Here is a 19952-nt window from a genome sequence, read left to right as displayed (position 1 = left end):
CTTCACAAGCACTTTCAATGGCATTTCTTTCATTATAACCCAACGTGTCAAGAAGTGTTAGTATCTTTAAGAAAAAAATGTTTATATTGTTAAAAAGTCAAAAACATTATACTACTAAAGATGGTTAAAAAACAAATAGTGTCATGTTTCTAGTGGTCAGCCGGGGCATTTGCATCTATACTCGGTTTTGGGTAACAATTGAACCTATACCCACTTTGCCAAAAAGTTTGCAAGCGTATCCACTTTACGATTAACTTCAGACTTATCGGGTCTGAAGTTGAAAAAAATTAGTCTGAAGTGAAAAAATTGCACTTCAAATGCACTTAAGGCCTAATAGGTCTGAAGTGCAAATTGCCTAGAAACAAAAATTTATTTTTTCGAATTATAACAATCAAATATACGATTTAATACCTTAATCTACTCCAAATGAGCTCAAATTTGAAACATAACCTCCAAATATCATTAGGAACAAACTCCAATTATCAATTTGTCAAAACAACAATAAGTTTAATGAACCCATTTTGCAATTAAGAAAAAGAAGAAGAAGAAGAAACTCTAAGCAATAATAAATAATAAAGCGTCATAACAGCTCACCATCGTAAAACATCATAAACTATAATAAAATATCTTCACAACCACCGTATAAAATCATTGTCACCCGAAGAAGAAGAAGAAGAAGAAGAAGAAGAAGAAAAAGAACGAAGGAGGAGAAAGAGGCCTGAAATTGTTTAAAAAATAGGTACAAGTTAAAACTTTTTTAAAAAGTAGGCATATATTAAATTGGGGCGCAATTTTTCCGTTATAGCCTTTGGGACAGAAAGTACAAAAGAAGTGTCGTCCATTGACGTTGCCAAGTACAAAGAAAGTGTCGTCAAACAACGCTGTCGTCTAAGAGATAAAGTAGAAGCGCTTAAGTCTTTAGTAAATTGTCTATTTGTGTTTTTTATTCTTTAAACATAAATTTTATAATAGACAAAATAATCATTTAATTATTTTTTTAATATTTAAGGCTTCAAAATCAATTAAAATTTTAATTATTAAAATATTTTCTTATTTTTTTAAATCATAATATTTGGTACTATAAAATGGATGGTATATAAATAAACAGAATGTCCAAAAACAAATATTTTTCTACCTCATTATCACTATAAGTATAATTAGAATACTGTAAGCACGTAATTTTTGACCTGCACATTTGAATCATCGTTAGCATGCGTAGTATTTTTATTATTTATTTGAGTTTATAAATATTTTTTTTGCAATTTTAGTTTTAAGATATGAAATTGAAAACACAAAAAAAATAGTTTCATTTTTTCTGTTTAATTCAGGTATTAGGTATTTTTAAAAAGATATTGTTTTTATTATTATTTGAAAATATCAAAAAAAAAATTATTTTAACGGTTAGTTTTATTTTAATAGTTTATTCTACTTAAGTAGGACTAATTAATATTTTAGTAGTATCTTTATCTTTATTTTTATTTAATAGGCAAGAGTTCATATTGGGCTGATAGATTTTTGGCTAATTAGGCCAATTTTGAGTACAAATCTGGCCACCAAAGGCTCAAATCGGACCGCCCATTCCCCTTTGCCCATACTCCTTTACCCTATCATATAAAAGTTCATTATTTTTCTATTATATAGAAAAGGGAAGATGGTCGACCAAGGGTATAATTGCTATTTCAGGTTAACCTATTGTAAAACTCGTGTTAAAAGCCTCCCCTACCTTCCTCTATCTTCCATCATCAAACAAAATACAGAGATACTGGAATGTTCCATTCCTGATATTTTCCTATGATTCTTGAATTTCCTCTCAGGTTTGTTCTTCTCTTTCTCCATTTAAATTTATTTACATTTGTTTATTTCACGAATTTCCGTTCCATCTAAGACCATATGAATGTAAACTGCATCTTATTCTTACTTCTCTTTTATTACTTAGTTGCTGTGTCATCTATTCTATTCCACAACCATCTTGCTATGAGAAAATGTTTATTGATTGATTTCAAACTGGGTTGAATTGCAAGGTAAATTCGTGCGCTGCTTATTAGAGGGGGGTAAACTCCTTCTACTCCAACACTGGCGAGAACTCAATTCATTATTTACTCAATAATTTCTAATTATCTATACGTAATTCTTTATATACTTCAAAAACTGATCCACATTTATCTTGTCACTTAATGAGTTACAATTGCTTAATTCAATTTGTTACGAAATAATCGAGTCAAAGAAATTTTCGATTTTCCCTTTAGCAGGTTGGGTCATGGTTAAATGGGTGTTTTTAATCTTTTAACAGTTGGGTTGAAAAAGAAATATGAAAATAATAGTATTTTGATATGTCCTAAAAATGTAGAGTGACTTTTGAGTTATAATTGGCAAAATATAAACAAAGTAAAGTGACTTTCATAAATAATTTCTTTCAATGACCTTCCGAGAAATGAACTCGGGAGTTAATAATGATTTTAACATTTTCTAATTTGTTGCTGTAATAGTTGAAGCGATATCCTTTTCGGTTCCTACTGGATCAAAGGAGTACAAATTTCGATCAATATGTTCTTTGTTTTATGAATGCTATCACATTTTATTTTTGATGTGTTATTTCTGAATTTTAAAGTAGCATCATTCGTCCTTTTTATTTTTCAATTTTCGTCTCTAACATAAAAATAAGTTTTATAGATGAATGAACTCATATTTTGGAGAGTTAGAATCAGAGAGGAAAACTCTATTTTTGCCTATATGCATCTTAAAATTGTAAAAATTGATGTTCAGAACTGTTATTTGTAGTTTTGCTTTCTACCCTCCAACTTAAGTTGTCGTATTCACTCCCATGGTCTCTATCATGCGATTTTGGCCGAGATTATTTTCTATAATAATTTGTTTTGCATCTGTCTTGAAGGTTGATATTGGCCTAGCTATGGGCTTTCATGGAACATGATCGCCATATAAAGCTTGATGTCTTAATACTGAATGATAATGTCAAGACCCAAAATCTCGCCACAGGCGTCGTGATGACTCCTAGTCTCTAATACTAGGTAAGCCGATTTCAATTACATTTTTGAAGCCATTTGTTTAATTAAATAAGTAATCAAAACTAACAGCGGGACAAATAAGAATATACAACCTCCCAAGACTGGTAGTACTGAGTCACGAACTCTACCTGAATACATGATATGATCACGAGGACCAAATATACAATATTGTTTGATTAAAAATTAACAGTACAATGAAATGAACAGACTCCAAGGGACTGCGACGACCAAGCAGCTCTTCTTTGAATCCTTGGGATCACACTCTAACTCTGTCCGGGTCCGATACCTCCAATACCTTGCTCTGCACAAAAATGTGCAGAAGTGTAGTATGAGTACACCACGGTTAGTACCCAAAAAGTATCAAAACTAACCTCAGTGGAGTAGAGATGAGGTACAGTCAAGACACTCACTAGTCTAACAACCTGTGCAATATAGTATTCAAAATAATACTGGAAAAATAACTAGCAATGATAACAACAAAATCAACCAGTGATATAACAACAATGCAACAAGAAAATCATAATTATTGCTCAGACGAATAAGGAACACAGGTACAACCAATTAATCAAGTCCTTCAAATATAAATTCTTTCGCCTATATGTTTTTCAAATATTAATTTTCAGGATATAATACTTTCCAATAAATATATTTTCAATTAAAAGTCACCATGTGACACCTCATTTCACAATCATAAAAAATACGGATCTCAGCCCACTTTTATATTTATTTTTACGGCACCTCGTGCCCATATTTCTATCACGATCACACGGACCACTCACGTGTCAAAATATCAATGTATATAAGATCCGCAGGATCAATTTATTTTCACTAAAGTAAGGTTAAAATCTTTAAATCAAGTAAGAAATCAACAAAGGAATGAATTTATTTTAGAAACTATTTGGGTGAAGAAAATGACATTCCAATTAAAATGAAGCATCCGATAACTACTAAGTTTAATGTAAAATTTATTAAATTAAAATATAATAGCAATTTCTTTTATTCTAAACAACTCAATTCTCGAAAACTAGTAAAAATCATAAACACAAATCTGTAGAGTCTTGTACAAGGAGCCAAAGCCAATACATAACAACAAGGAATGCAAAACACATAATAAAATCAAATAATACATCACGGAAGAACACAAGAATTTTTGTATCACGGAAAAAATAAAATAACCAAAGGCAAGTGCATCCATAGAAAAATATCAACAAAGGGCACTCCCGAGATACCACCTCGTAGTCCCAAAAGTAAATATGTAAGACAGGGGATCTCCCGAGGTACTGCCTCGTAGTCCCAATGTAAATATGCAGGGCAGGGGGATCTCCCAGAATACCGTTCTGTAGTCCCAAAGTAAATATGCAGGGCAGGAGGATCTCTCGGAATACCATTCGGTAGTCCCTAAGTAAATATGCAAGGCAGGGGGATCTCCCGGAATACTGTTCCGTAGTCCCAAAGTAAATATGCAAGGCAGGGGGATCTCCCGGAATACCATTCCGTATTCCCAAAGTAAATATGCAGGGCAGGGGGATCTCTCGAAATACTGTTCCGTAGTCCCAAAGTAAATATGACTTCAACAACTGCACATCAAGTTCTCACATATCATAAATGGCTCATCAAGTGCTCAAATATTTCAACTTACTACGGAAACCAACAATATATCATTTTTCACAATAAGGAGCCCATGACTCGACCATAATGTGCCAAAAAATCTTAACAAAAATATCAGAGAGTGAACAACTCAACAAAATAATATTTCACATAAATTCAAGGTGGCAATCATACCAAATCATCATATAAAAATAATTTTAACAAACAGGGATCTAGGCCTGACAAATAGAGGATTTAATAAGTGCTAATAATTTCCAACTTAATACATAAGGGCGTCTAAGGATTTTAATCAATGAAATTTGCACATATAAACCAAGTACGCACTCGTCACCTCGCGTACATGGTTTTTAATTATACAATTTGCACATAATACTCAATGCCTAAGTGGTATTTCCCCCACTCGATGTTAAGCAATTCACTTACCTTATTGAAGTTGTGCCGATATTCCAAAATCGCCTTCTTGCTTGAATTAACCTCCGAACGGCTCAAATCTATCCAAATTAACTGTATCACTTCATTAAAATTCATCGGAAATAATTTCGAATAATAAAATACTAACTTAAAATTTTATTCTAAAAAGTCAGCGCGGGGCCTGCCCCTCGGAACCCGACAAAATATTTACGAAATCTGAACACCCATTCCGATGCGAGTTCAACCATACCAAAATTATCAAATTCCGATAACGGATCGCCATTCAAATCTTAAATTAAAGTCTAGAGGATTTCTACCATTTTCAACCCAATTCACTAATTTAGTGATAAAAACAACAATAGATTCATGTAATTTAACGAAAATCAAGTTAGGAATTCTTAACCCAACGTTTCCCTTGAAAAACTCTCAAAATATCGCCTCACCCGAGCTTCCTTGGTCCAAAAATGGAAGAATGACACGAATTTGGACTTTATTCTGCTGCCTAGGGATTTGTTCTTCGCGTCGCGACCTTTCCCTCGCGTTCGCGATGAACAAATTCTCCAACAACCATTTTCAAATTCTTCTCAGACAGCCTCTAGTATAATGGTCATAACCTTTTGTACAAATTTCCAAATGACAAATGGTTTAACTTTCCGGAACTTAGACTCAAAGGGCTATAACTTGCATTTGTTGCTCATCTCCCCATTCCTTATAGATTGCGAAATATAAGCTTCCAAAGTCAGCCATGTGTAACAGAGATTTCCAAACTCTTCCTAGACAGTTTGTAGTGTATCCACCATAACTTTTGGTACACAACTCCAAATGCAAATGGTTTACCTTTCTGAAAATTAGATACAAAGAGCTACAACTTTCATTTTTGGATCATCTCCAAATTCTTTATAGATTGCGAGATATGAGCTTCTAAATTTAGACGACGAACAACAAAATTTCCTTCTTCGCGAACGCGAGAACCTCTTCGCAAACGCGAAGAACAAAGTCTCAACAGTAAAATCTTTCTTCGCGAACGCGAGAGGCTCCTCGCGAACGCGAAGAACAACACAAGAACCAGCAACCAGCAGCATCAAAACACCCAAACTTGGTCCGGAACCACCCCGAATCAAACCCGAGGCACCCGGGACCCCGTCCAATCGTACCAACCAGTCCCAGTACATAACACGAACCCGCTCGAGGCCTCAAATCACATAAAACAATATCAAAGCCACGAATCATATCCCAATTCAAGCCTAATAAACTTTGAAATTTCAAATTCTATATCTTATGCCGAAACATATCAAATCAATCTGGAATGAATTTAAATTTTGCACACAAGTCATAATTGACATAACGAAGTTATTCCAATTTTCAGAATCAAATTTCAGCCCCGATATCAAAAAGTCAACCCCCTGGTAAAACTTTCCAAAAATTTGACTTTCGCCATTTCAAGCTTAATTCCACTACGGACCTCCAAATAATTTTCCGGACACACTTCTAAGTCCAAAATCACCCAACGGAACTAACGGAACTGACGGAACTCCATTCCGGAGTCGTCTTCACACATTTCCGACTATGGTAAAAATCCTAAGACTTAAGCTTCCGTTCTAGGGACCAAGTGTCCCAAATCACTCTGAATCATTCGGTAACTGAATCTAACCATGCGCGCAAGTCAATACACATAATAAGAAGCTGCTCAGGGCCTTATGCCGCCAGACGGGTCACAAATTCTTAAAACAACAAGTCGGGTCGTTACATTCTCCACCTCTTAAACAAACGTTTGTCCTCGAACGTGCTAAAAATTATTTTGAGGTTACCAAATCGATGATTTTACTTTTACACATATACTCATGGTTGATCCCACATTACCGCATTTGAGATAAGCCCGACAACACCATCTCAATTGAGATTATTCCTTTTATCCATATTTGTAAACTTTAAGATCAATTTCTTACACTCCAAACATTTTTAAAATGCCTGTTTTTTTTTACAACAACGCACGTTATTATTCTCAACTGGATATAGCAACTCGTGCCTACATACACATTAACTTTCTTGATAGTGCTGAAGTACTTCAAAATTTTTCTGGGGTGTTACATTCTTCCCCGCTTAGGATCATTCGTCCTCAAACACATAACATAATTTATCTCTTCTTTCACACATATCAATCTCCCAAATTTTTCTAACTCCCAAATTTTTTACAAAATTTCGGCAGAGTCTCTCCTGTAAATGGGCCTATCCACCTGCCAGAGTAACACCAAAACGACTCCTAACAACACATCCACAAGGTATATATCAATAACATTGATCTCAACATTACAAGCATTGCATTATCATTATGATATCAAGACATGAAGCACATCATATGTATGCCCATCACCACATCTCTGGTCCTAGTAGTTGTTCATAATCGATTACAACATTGCCAATTAACCTCGTATTAACCAAAATCTCATTTCAACTTCTCGTAATACTGACAGCAAGACGCGAGGCATGGATACCTCATAATTATTTACCCGAATTAACGAGTCATATTTAACGCCACTCGGGCACTCACCTCGTAGGTTAAAACTCAATAATTACAGCACAATTATGGCTAAATATGCATAGAAAGATATACAAGAATTATCAAATAAGCCCGTCAGGTATGACTCCCTATTAATACTATAGTACAAATTTAAATATCACAAAGGGAGAATTTTAAACTCATAAATATTTCACCATAAGGACCTCGTCTTTATATAACTTCCACCGTGGCTTGAAGCCCGGTTTAAATATTTAACATTATATAAAAAAAAATGCGAGAATGTCGTCCTCAACTTTGAATCACAAGTGTTTTGCACATTGTGCCAACTGAAATTTTCAATTTCCTTTCTTTCTTCTTTTCGATATATTTCGTAAACAGTTTTCATAACACATAATGAACCCTCATACTAGTAGGGCATATAATTTATAAAAATTGAAATTAATTATTCTGAAATCACATCAAAACCCACTGTAATGAATAATATAATTTTTCTCTTGGACTTATAGCCCTAAATGGTGCACAAAAATAAAATGACAGACACGGGCTCACATCTTTAAATCTCCCAAAAGGGATAAACTTATAATTGAGTCACAAATTTATGAAGCTCACCCATAGGTGGAGCATAATAGGGGGACTCACCTCAATATTCAGAATCGAATCAAATTAAGGGAAAATATCCTCTTATAATAGAATCAGGATCGTACCTATAACGACACCATTAGGTGTATCGGCCTCAGTCAAAATCATATCGATTATATCAACGGGTCGGGCCTCCACCTCTTAGGCGCCCTCTACCCGCCTGTCCTCCACCTCTAACTGACCATGCACGTGGAGTATTAACTGGAATAACCACTGTAAGAACCCCGTGCCGATGGTGCATTAAAAGAACTTACTGGAACACCCCGAGTATTATGAAATGTAGAATTATTAAGGACGCGGAAATACCGCAAGTCCCAGCATCATCCCATAAAAATCTCAGCTCTTAATCATATACAAGTTTTGGAGAACCTTTCAATACCACATAAATACATCTCAGGCCAAAACTCATATAACGCATGACCCCGTAATCTGATCGTTGATAGTGGACTACGTCACTTGGCGCGAAGCCATATGACACATTCTAATGATCCACAATACTAACCTCCATTGCTCGTAGGACACCGGTCATAAGACACTTCAGGCCATTTATTTGGCGCATGTCATCCTCGTGACAGTTAAACTCGCTTCCTCCAGTGCCTTGGCTGCGTATGTACCCTTCGCTAAATAAAAATCCCATACGAACTACATAGTCTCTAATACCACCAACTATTTCAGATCTACATCCACCTCGTAACCGTACCACAATTGTGATGATTAGGCAATTAATTAAACCTTCCTAAGATCATACTTATTAACCGGATGTCAGAACCTGCCGCAACCCCATGTGCACAACTGAATTATCTCTAAATACTTCTGCATCCTCGATCTGGATGACACGTTGTAACAATGGTTGAACAACCCTGGCGCCCTTATAACCCCTCTGTAGTATCATAAACCGTTGGAACATAGTTGATACCGAGTGCGCAATTTCATACACGAGTGGATGCAAAAGAACATAAGATATATGCTTCAAGCTAAACAAATGCCGCACGATAAGGAATGAAAGAAGTGAATTCTTCCTACTAGCTTTGTAGCCTCTCGAAGATAAGTACAGATGTCTCCGTACCGATCCGCAAGACTCTACTAAACTCGTTCGTGACTCGTAAAACCTATGAACCTAGAGCTCTGATACCAACTTGTCACAACCCAAAATCGCGCCACAGTCGTCGTGATGGCACCTAGTCTCTAATACTAGGTAGGCCGATTTCAATTACATTTTTGAAGCCATTTTTTTTAATTAAATAAGTAATTAAAACTAACAACGGGACAAATAAGAATATACCACCTCCCAAGACTGGTAGTACTGAGTCACGAACTCTAGCTGAATACATGATATGATCACGAGGACCAAATATACAATATTGTTTGATTAAAAATATAACAGTACAATGAAATGAACAGACTCCAAGGGACTGCGACGACCAAGCAGCTCTTCTTTGAATCCTTGGGATCACACTCTAACTCTGTCCGGGTCCGATACCTCCAATACCTTGCTCTGCACAAAAATGTGCAGAAGTGTAGTATGAGTACACCACGGTTAGTACCCAAAAAGTATCAAAACTAACCTCAGTGGAGTAGAGATGAGGTACAGTCAAGACACTCACTAGTCTAACAACCTGTGCAATATAGTATTCAAAATAATACTGGAAAAATAACTAGCAATGATAACAACAAAATCAACCAGTGATATAACAACAATGCAACAAGAAAATCATAATTATTGCTCAGACGAATAAGGAACACAGGTACAACCAATTAATCAAGTCCTTCAAATATAAATTCTTTCGCCTATATATTTTTCAAATATTAATTTTCAGGATATAATACTTTCCAATAAATATATTTTCAATTAAAAGTCACCATGTGACACCTCATTTCACAATCATAAAAAATACGGATCTCAGCCCACTTTTATATTTATTTTCACGGTACCTCGTGCCCATATTTCTATCACGATCACACGGACCACTCACGTGTCAAAATATCAATATATATATAAGATTCGCATGATCAATTTATTTTCACTAAAGTAAGGTTAAAGTCTTTACATCAAGTAAGAAATCAACAAAGGAATGAATTTATTTTAGAAACCATTTGGGTGAAGAAAATGACATTCCAATTAAAATGAAGCATCCGATAACTACTAATTTTAATGTAAAATTTATTAAATTAAAACATAATAGTAGTTTCATTTATTTGAAACAACTCAATTCTCGAAAACCAGTAAAAACCTTAAACACAAATTTGTAGAATCTTGTACAAGGAGCCAAAGCCAATACAATACAACAAGGAATGCAAAATACATAATAAAATCAAATAATACATCACGGAAGAACACAAGAATTTACATATCACAGAAAAAATAAAATAACCAAAGGCAAGTGCATCCATAGAAAAATATCAACAATGGGCACTCCCGAGGTACCGCCTCGTAGTTCCAAAAGTACATATGCAAGGTAGGGAGATCTCCCGGAATACCGTTCCGTAGTCCCAAAGTAAATATGCAAGGCAGGGGGATCTCCCGAAATACCGTTTTGTAGTCCCAAAGTAAATATGCAGGACATGGGGATCTCCCGGAATACCGTTCCGTAATCCCAAAGTAAATATGCAAAGCAGGGGGATCTCCCGGTATGCAAGGCAGGGGATCTCCCGGAATACCGTTCCGTAGTCCCAAAGTAAATATGCAGGGCAGGGGGATCTTCCGGAATACCGTTATGTAGTTTCAAAGTAAATATGATTTCAACAACTGCATATCAAGTGCTCGCATATCATAAATGGCTCATCAAGTGATAAAATATTTCAACTTGCTACGGAAACCAACAATACATTCATTTCCACAAAAAGGAGCCCATGGCTCGACCATAATGTGCACAAAAATCTTAACAAAAATATCCGGGAGTGAACAACTCAATAAAATAATATTTCAAATAAATTCAAGGTGGCAATCATACCAAATCATCATATAAAAACAATTTTAACAAACATGGATCTAGGCATGACAAATAGAGGATTTAATAAATGCTAATAATTTCCAACTTAATACATAAGGGCGTCTAAGGATTTTAATCAATGGAATTTGCACATATAAACCAAGTACGCACTCGTCACCTCGCGTACATGGTTTTCAATTATACAATTTGCACCTAATACTCAATGCCTATGGGGTATTTCCCCCACTCGAGGTTAAGCAAGACACTTACCTTATTGAAGTTGTGCCGATATTCCAAAATCGCCTTCTTGCTTTAATTGACTTCCGGACAACTCAAATCTATCCAAATTAATTGTATCACTTCATTAAAAATCATCGGAAATAATTCCGGATAATAAATCACCAACTTAAAATTTTATTCTAAAAAGTCAGCGCGAGGCCCGCCCTTCGGAACCCGACAAAATTATTACGAAATCCGAACACCCATTCCGATACGAGTTCAACCATACCAAAATTATCAAATTCCGATAACGGATCGCCCTTCAAATCTTAAATTAAAGTCTAGAGGATTTCTATCATTTTCAACCCAATTCACTAATTTAGTGATAAAAACAACAATAGATTCATGTAATTTAACCAAAATCAAGTTAGGAATTCTTACCCCAACGTTTCCCTTGAAAAACTCTCGAAATATTGCCTCACCCGAGCTTCCTTGGTCCAAAAATGGAAGTATGAGATGAATGTGGACTTTATTCTACTGCCCAGGGATTTGTTCTTCGTGTTCGCGACCCTTCCCTCGCGTTCGCGATGAACAAATTCTCCAACAACTATTTTCAAACGCTTCTCAGACAGCCTCTAGTATAATGGTTATAACTCTTTATACAAATCTCCAAATGACAAATGATTTAACTTTATGAAAATTAAACTCAAAGTGCTATAACTTTCATTTGTTGCTCATCTCCCCATTCCTTATAGATTGCGAAATATGAGCTTCCAAAGTCAGCCATGTGCAACAGAGATTTCCAAATGCTTCCCAGACAGCTTGTAGTTTATCTACCATACCTTTTGGTACACAACTCCAAATGCCAAATGGTTTACTTTTCTGAAAACTAGTTACAAATGGCTACAACTTTTATTTTTGGATCATCTTCAAATTCCTTATAGATTGCGAGATATGAGCCTCTAAAGTCAGACAATGAACAACAAAATGTTGTTCTTCGCGAACGCGAAGAACAAAGTCCCAACAACAAAATCTTTCTTCGCGAACGCGAGAGGCTCCTCGTGAACGCGAAGAACAACACCAGAACCATCAACCAGTAGCATCAAAACACCCAAACTTGGTCCGGAACCACCCCGAATCAAACCCAAGGGCCTCGGGACCCCGTCCAATCGTACCAACCAGTCCCAATACATAACACGAACCTGCTCGAGACCTCAAATCATATCAAACAATATCAAAGCCACGAATCATACCCCAATTCAAGCCTAATGAACTTTGAAATTTCAAATTCTATATCTTGTGTTGAAACACATCAAATCAATCTGGAATGAATTCAAATTTTGCACACAAGTCATAATTGACATAACGAAGCTATTCCAATTTCCAGAATCGGATTTCGGCCCCGATATCAAAAAGTCAACCCCCCGGTCAAACTTTTCAAAAATTCGACTATCGCCATTTCAAGTTTAATTCCACTACGGACCTCCAAATAATTTTTCGGACACACTTTGAAGTCCAAAATCACCCAACGGAGCTAACAGAACCGACAGAACTCCATTCCGGAGTCGTCTTCACACATTTCCAACTATGGTCAAAATCCTAAGACTTAAGCTTCCGTTTTAGGGACAAAGTGTCCCAAATCACTTCGAATCATCCGGTAACTGAATCTAACCACGCACTCAAGTCAATACACATAATAAGAAGCTGCTCAGGGTCTTATGCCGCCAGACATGACTTAAATTCTTAAAAACGACAAGTCGGGTCGTTAGAGATAATTTTGCTGTTGTGTAAAGGTTTGTGTATCGATGTGTTGACATCTTTTATTGGAAGTTCATGCATTTTTTAATATGGTGCTTTGAAGATGTCTCTAATGCTTTTATAAAATTTGTATTGGCAAATATGATATTTCCATAAGTCAACCAATTAAGAAACTAAAATTGATTAGTAACAAAATCGTCTATGTTGACACATAATTTGTGTTAAAAAATTGTGCAGCAAAACCTAATGTGATCTTGGTATTTACTTAAAACGGGTTAGTTTTTCTTTACTGTTAAAAATTAGCATTTAATTGATTCTTCTTAACATAACATGTGAGAAAACTTTCCTGTATATTACAGAAAGAGGGAAGAGCATCAAGTTGATGACAACCACATACTTCCATTTAACAGTATATACAGGCTTAGGGAGCTTTAAATATTTTAACTTAGAAAAAAGTCTGTTCGTAATGAGGGTAATCCAGTACGATAATCCTTCTTTCTAAGAGTCCTCAGTTCTAGGGTCCTCGCAGTCCATTAGGAAGAAGGGGAACCAGAGATTTAAATATGTTAAACTGAAAAAGACACTACTTTATTCCTGTATCATTGTGAAAACAATATCCAAATTAAAGTTATTAGATTAATAACACATCAATATAGATACAAAGTCAGAGAACATAAATAAAATAAAAGAAAAAAGAATGAAAAATCAAATTTGTGGTAGGCATTTATCCAAGAAGATAATGAGTCCAATTAGAACTATAAGCAATCCTAAAAAACAAAAATTGTCTGATGTCTTACAATGAACTTTGCAGCTTCATCCAACAATGCTTGTTGAATCACAGGTTTACATAAGAAAGTAACATAAAAGGAAATAAATTTGTAAAGATTTCTTTGAAGCCTCATTCACTTTGTTTTCTTTTGTGACTTTTTGGTAATAACAATGTTGGAACATCACTCTTTTATTCAAAAAGAACTTTAGAATCTCATCGTTCCTTGCTCTTAAATCTTCATTAGTTTCCTTCACTTGTGCATTGATGTTGTGTCAGCCATTATGGTATACTGAAATTTAAAAATAGATAGATGCAAAGTTGGTGATAGAGTGACTTTGCAAAAATTACATTGAGAAGTATTTGTTCACTATTTTGGTATTTCATTGTCAATGATAATTTCAGATAAGGATCTCATAGTTTTAAAGAGTCAATCTTTATCAAAAGAAAAAAAGAATATATAGTTTTGAGTTAGAAATATTGATACAAATGGTGGTGACTCTTGAATTGGAAATATTACATAATAAGATAGATTTAAATTACATTACAGGGAAAAATGAATTCCTTTTGTAGTTGTTGTCTTCATTGTGTAACAACACCACTTTGGTTATGAAAATTTCCCTCTAATTTAGATCGAGACACCAATAAATTTTTTATGGATGCTGTAGGAGCATCATTAGTAATGGAGAAAAGGAATATTCATCTTAATGTTTCTATTCTTTGTTTTGATTGAAAAGTTCTGACTCTTGCAATCATTGGGGGAATATATATCTCAGTAAATCGACTTGCAAAAATTACTGATATTTGCAAGGCAAAAAAGCAAGTATTATGTGTCAAATTTTAAATTTCTTATTACTATAATCGGATATTAAAGCCCAAATTACTTATGAGTATGACATGCTCAGCTTACTTGGTTATGTGTAGCATCATATCATTGGAATGGTTGATATATAATGTTATAACGAATATTCAAGGCTTACAGTTGGAAAATGTAAGTTTCATGTTGATATGCCACTTCAAAGTCATCCAAAGGGCATCCCCATCGTGAGTAACGGATATTCAAGGCTTACATTTGTTAGGTTTATGCTGCTGCCTTAGAAGATATGAATTCCTTAACTTCTAGAGCTCCGAGATTTCTTCGTCATTTAATGAATCCTAGCTCTGAAAAGATTTCTGTAATAGAATTTAAAATTTTCAAGGTAAAATGCACCTGAAAAGATTCCATTAATAGAATTTGGAATTCCCATGATAAAATAGACCTAAACACTTTGCTTTATATATATATCTTTTCTCAGGTATTAGAGTACCCGGAACTTAGTATGGATCTCTATTTAAAAATATGTTAGTTGCATTATATAGAGTGTGTTATCAAATAGCGCAGATAGCTTTTTGACTCCTAATCCATTTCTGTTTTGATTGTTGTAATAAGAGATTATGTGTGCGCTATAGCATTCTACTTTGGATTGTGTGTGGATATGACTCTTAGGCTACACTCTGGTCTGTAATTCATTTGCTACCTTTAGGAAGTTTAACCAAATCCAAATGTATAAGAATGTGAGGAAGAATAGCATACAAGTAAACAATTAGTTATATCTTAGTATTTTTTGTGTGGTGGGAGAGCCGGGTAAAACTAAAGAAATAAGAAAGAGTAAATATAATAGTAATACATATGTTAGATCTTTTTCATATTTTTACCGTATTTTATACTTTTAGAAAGAGAAAAATCCAATAGATAACCAAATCAATGCTCTTGCTTCTTACAAAGAGACATGATTGTCCGGCAGATCTTAGACATATGACTAATATTCAGTAGTCTCATTCTTGAGAAAAAGGTAAGCAAATTCAACTGAAAATTTAATGATAGAAAGGGGCATAAAGTAAAAATACAGGAGGAACTTAGGAAAATAGAGGATAAGAAAAAGTTCCAGGTATCATTGATGATGAAAATGTGATGACCCAAAATGTCATCTTTAAATTTAATAAGTAATTCTGTGTTCTGAGACCTCAAAAAGTATCATTTATCATTTTTCGACTTGCATGCACAGTCCGTACAATTTTTCGGAAAGTTTTTATGTGAAAAATGGATTAAAATGAGAATTATAGCTTTAAAACTCAACTAAGTTGGCTTTGGTCAACATTTTGAGCAAACGGATCCGGATCAGTGTTTTGAAAATTCCAGTAGGTCCGTATCATGATTTGAAACTTGGGCATATGCCCGGAATCGAATTCCGAGGTCCCTAGCTCGAGATATAGAATTTTGATAAAAAATTAAAAGCTTGAAAGCTTAATAATTTCTAAAAAATTACTGATGTTGGATTTATTGACCTCGGATATGTATTTTAGTTTCGGAGCCCGGTATAGGTCCACTATAATATTTAGGACTTGTCTGCCAAATTTGGTGAGAATCGGAGTTGATTTGACATGATTCAGACGTCTGGTTGTAAAAATATAAGTTTTAAAGTTTTCTTGAAAACTTCCTTTGATTTGGTGTCCGATTCTTAGTTCTAGGTATTATTTTGGAGATTCGATCGCGCGAGCAAGTTCGTATGATGTTTTAGAACCTGTGTGCATGTTTGGTTTGGAGCCCCGAGGGCTCGGGAGAGTTTCGGATAGGCTACGGGATGTTTTGGACTTTGAAAATCTGGTATTTTGCTGCAGCAAGTGTTCTGGCATTTTCTTCTTCACGTTCGCGAAGGTACTCTCGCGAACGCGAAGAGTAAACTGGGCAGCTGGATTTTTCTTCTTCGCGAACGCGAAGGCTTGGTCACGAATGCGAAGCGATGGAGGCATTACCCTTCGCGAACACGACCATCTCCTCGCGAACGCATAGTGTTAGGCACACCTAGGGGAGGGTCGATTATTCCTTCAGCGCGAACGCGAACGCAAAGGAGGACTCGCGAACGTGAAAGCCACGGGCTGCTACTCATCGCGAACGCGACAGGCCCTTTGCGAACGCGAAGAAGGCCTGACCCGTGTGACTTAAAACAGAATCAAAAACGGAATTTTTCCTATTTTTCACAAACCCTCAATTATAACTCGGCTTAGGGGCGATTTCAAAGGAGTTTTTTACGATTTCGAACTGGGTAAGTGTTCTTTAACATATAGTGATTGTATTTCACAAATCCATGTCTATATTCATCATTTATTTCGGATTTAGATGGAAGAAATTGGAATTTTTGTAAAACTTTCCAAAAACGAAAAATTAAGATTTGAAGGTCCATTTGATATCGGAATTGGACAAATTTGGTATGGTTCCTGTATTTGTATTTATTCTAGAAGCTCGTGCACTTGTGACACCAATTCCGGGATGGTATTTAGACACCGTTATTATTAGGGATTATTTCAAAATTACTTCCGCATTTGCTTCCTTGTTATTAATAAATTTAAAAATTATTTTAAAAATGGATAATGTTATTCTAACGTTGGTTTGCCTAGCAAGTGAAATGTTAGGCGCCATCACGGTCCGGAGGTGGGAATTTCAGGACGTGACAGTTGGTATCAGAGCACTAGGTTACATAGGTCTCACGAGTCATGAGCAAGCTTAGTAGAGTCTGAAGGATCGGTACAGAGACGTCTGTACTTATCTCTCAGAGGCTATGAAGTTTAGGAACAATATCACTTCTTTCTTATTCTGTCATGCGATTTTATTTCATCATCGATGATTGAACCATTATACTCTTATTTTCTCGCAGATAGTGAGAACACGTAATACCTCTACCGATGGACAAGGACCAGAACCCCCGGTGGCAACTATGGCCAGGGGTAGAGGTCGTGCTAGAGGCCAAGGCAGAGGCCGAGGTTGTCACGACCCAAAACTAACCCCTGTCGTGATGGCGCCTATCGTGGAACTAGGCAAGCCGACTCATTTCCAAAACAAAACAATATTTTCATTTCAAAGATAATTTCAAGGTTATTTAACATAAAACCTCCATTTAAAGAGCTCAAATCAAAGAAAAACAGAAGTGCGGAAAAGAAAACCCGACATCGGGGTGTCACTAGTCATGAGCATATACTACAATCTGTTTAACAATATCAAGGCTAACTCAGCCCGGAAAATAGATAAATACAACTAGAGGAAGATAAGAGGGAGAAGAGCAGGGGCTGCGATCGCCAAACAGCTACCTTGCTATCTCCAAGAAAATTTGCAACCAGAACACTCAATAACCGCTACCCTGTCCAGCTACACCTGGATCTACACACAAGGTGCAGGGAGTAACGTGAGTACGCCAACTCAGTAAGTAACAACAATAAATAAAGACTGAGCAGTATTGACGAGCAATAAAGGATATAACGTTCATATCAGGAAATCTCAGTAAAATACCACATGCTCTTAAAAAAAATCAGGATTTGAATCAAACATCTCGTTTAAACGCAGTTCCAGTAGAAATCATTTAAAGACATTTTTCCAAAAGTTTTTCAAACAAAGGCTCAATTCAAAGATGAGCAAAAATGATGAAATCATACACAACCCCTTGGGCAAAACATCAGTCATAGACAGCCCCTCGGGCAAACCTCACAGTCACTCGTGCCACTCGAGCATACCTCACAATCTCTCTTGTCACTCGGGCATACCTCACAATCACTCTTGCCTCCCATTCACTCAGCACTCGGCACTCGACACTCGCACTTAGTAGGTACATGCGCTCACTAGGGGTGTGTACAGACTCCGGAGGGGCTCCTTCAACCCAAGCTCTATAATCTGCACGGACAACTCACGAGGGGTGTGTACAGACTCCGGAGGGGCTCCTTCACAAGGGACTTATCTCAAGTTTTCCTTGAAAATATATAAAAAATCGCCTCTCCTCACGCTCCAATTTGTCAAAAATGGCAAATGGGACGAAGTCCCTGTTTTTATAATTCTGCCTAGACATCCTCGGTTCTGCCTCGATCTTGGCCTTCAATCGAGGTCCTCGATACTGGTCCTCAGTCCTGACCCTCGATCTTGGTTCTCGATCCTGGACCTCGATTATGTCTTCGACCCGGCTCGAACGTGACCCTCGACCCTGGGCTCGATCATGCCTTCGATCGTGGCCGTCGACTCTGGGCTCGATCATGGCTTCGATCATGGCCCTAGACCTGGAGCTCCATCTGGGCTTCGATCGTGGCCCTCGACCCTGATCTCGATCTGGGCTCACATCTAGGCTCGATTTCTGGGCAGAAGCAATTTCCAACAGAAGGAAATTGCAGCAGCTGTTCTAGTTCAATTTTTGATCCGTTAACCATCCGAAACTCACCCGAGGCCCTCGGGACCTCAACCAAATATACCAACAAGTCCTAAAACATCATACAAACTTAGTCAAATCCTCAGATCACCTCAAACAACGCTAAAACCATGAATTACACCCCCAATTCAAGCCTAATAAACTTTGAAAATTTTAATTTCTACAAACAACTCTGGAACCTATCAAATCACGTCCGATTGACCTCAAATTTTGCACACAAGTCCTAAATGACATAACAGAGGTATTCCAATTTTCAGAATCGGATTCCGACCCCGATATCAAAAAGTCAACCCCCCGGTTAAACTTCTCAAAAATAAAACTTTCGGCATTTCAAGCCTAATTCCTCTACGGACTTCCAAATAATATTCCGAACACGCTCCTAAGCCCAAAATCACCATACGGAGCTATTGGAATCATCAAAATTCAAATTCGAAGTGGTTTACACATAGGTCCATATCCGATGCACTTTTCTAACTCAATTTCTTTTTTTAATTATGAGACGAAGTGTTTCATTTCACTCCGAGTTCCTTCCGGACTCGAACCCACTAACCCGATATAACATAATATAGCTGAATAACACCAAACAAAAGTAAGAATGGGGTAAACGGGGTTATAACCTAAGATCTACACCAACCGGAGATCTACACCTCCTCCCATATAAAGCCTCGTACGGCTCTATCTGAATACTCAACTGATAACTGTTGTTATATGCAAACTCCGTGAGTGGCAGAAACTGGTCCCATGAACCCCCAAAGTCAATGACACAAGCACGCAACATGCCCTCGAATATCTGAATAGTGCGCTCGGACTGCCCATCCATCTGAGGGTGAAAAGTTGTGCTTAACTCAACCTGAGTAC

At 36.4% G+C, this 19952-nt stretch overlaps 1 long non-coding RNA gene across 1 annotated transcript; it reads left to right on the top strand.

Moving 5' to 3' along the window:
* The first annotated feature begins 1667 nt into the window (after positions 1-1667).
* LOC104087830 (uncharacterized) lies at positions 1668-15346 on the top strand. The gene is made up of 3 exons (XR_684389.4): positions 1668-1814; positions 2891-3026; positions 14797-15346. It is a non-coding gene; the product is annotated as an uncharacterized lncRNA (long non-coding RNA).
* Positions 15347-19952: the final 4606 nt, after the last annotated feature.

Source organism: Nicotiana tomentosiformis, chromosome 8 (genome assembly GCF_000390325.3).
Source record: "Nicotiana tomentosiformis chromosome 8, ASM39032v3, whole genome shotgun sequence".
NCBI classification, from domain to species: Eukaryota; Viridiplantae; Streptophyta; class Magnoliopsida; order Solanales; family Solanaceae; genus Nicotiana; species Nicotiana tomentosiformis.
The sequence above is the reverse complement of the archived record's forward strand: the minus strand, read 5'-3'. Positions and strand labels throughout refer to the sequence as shown.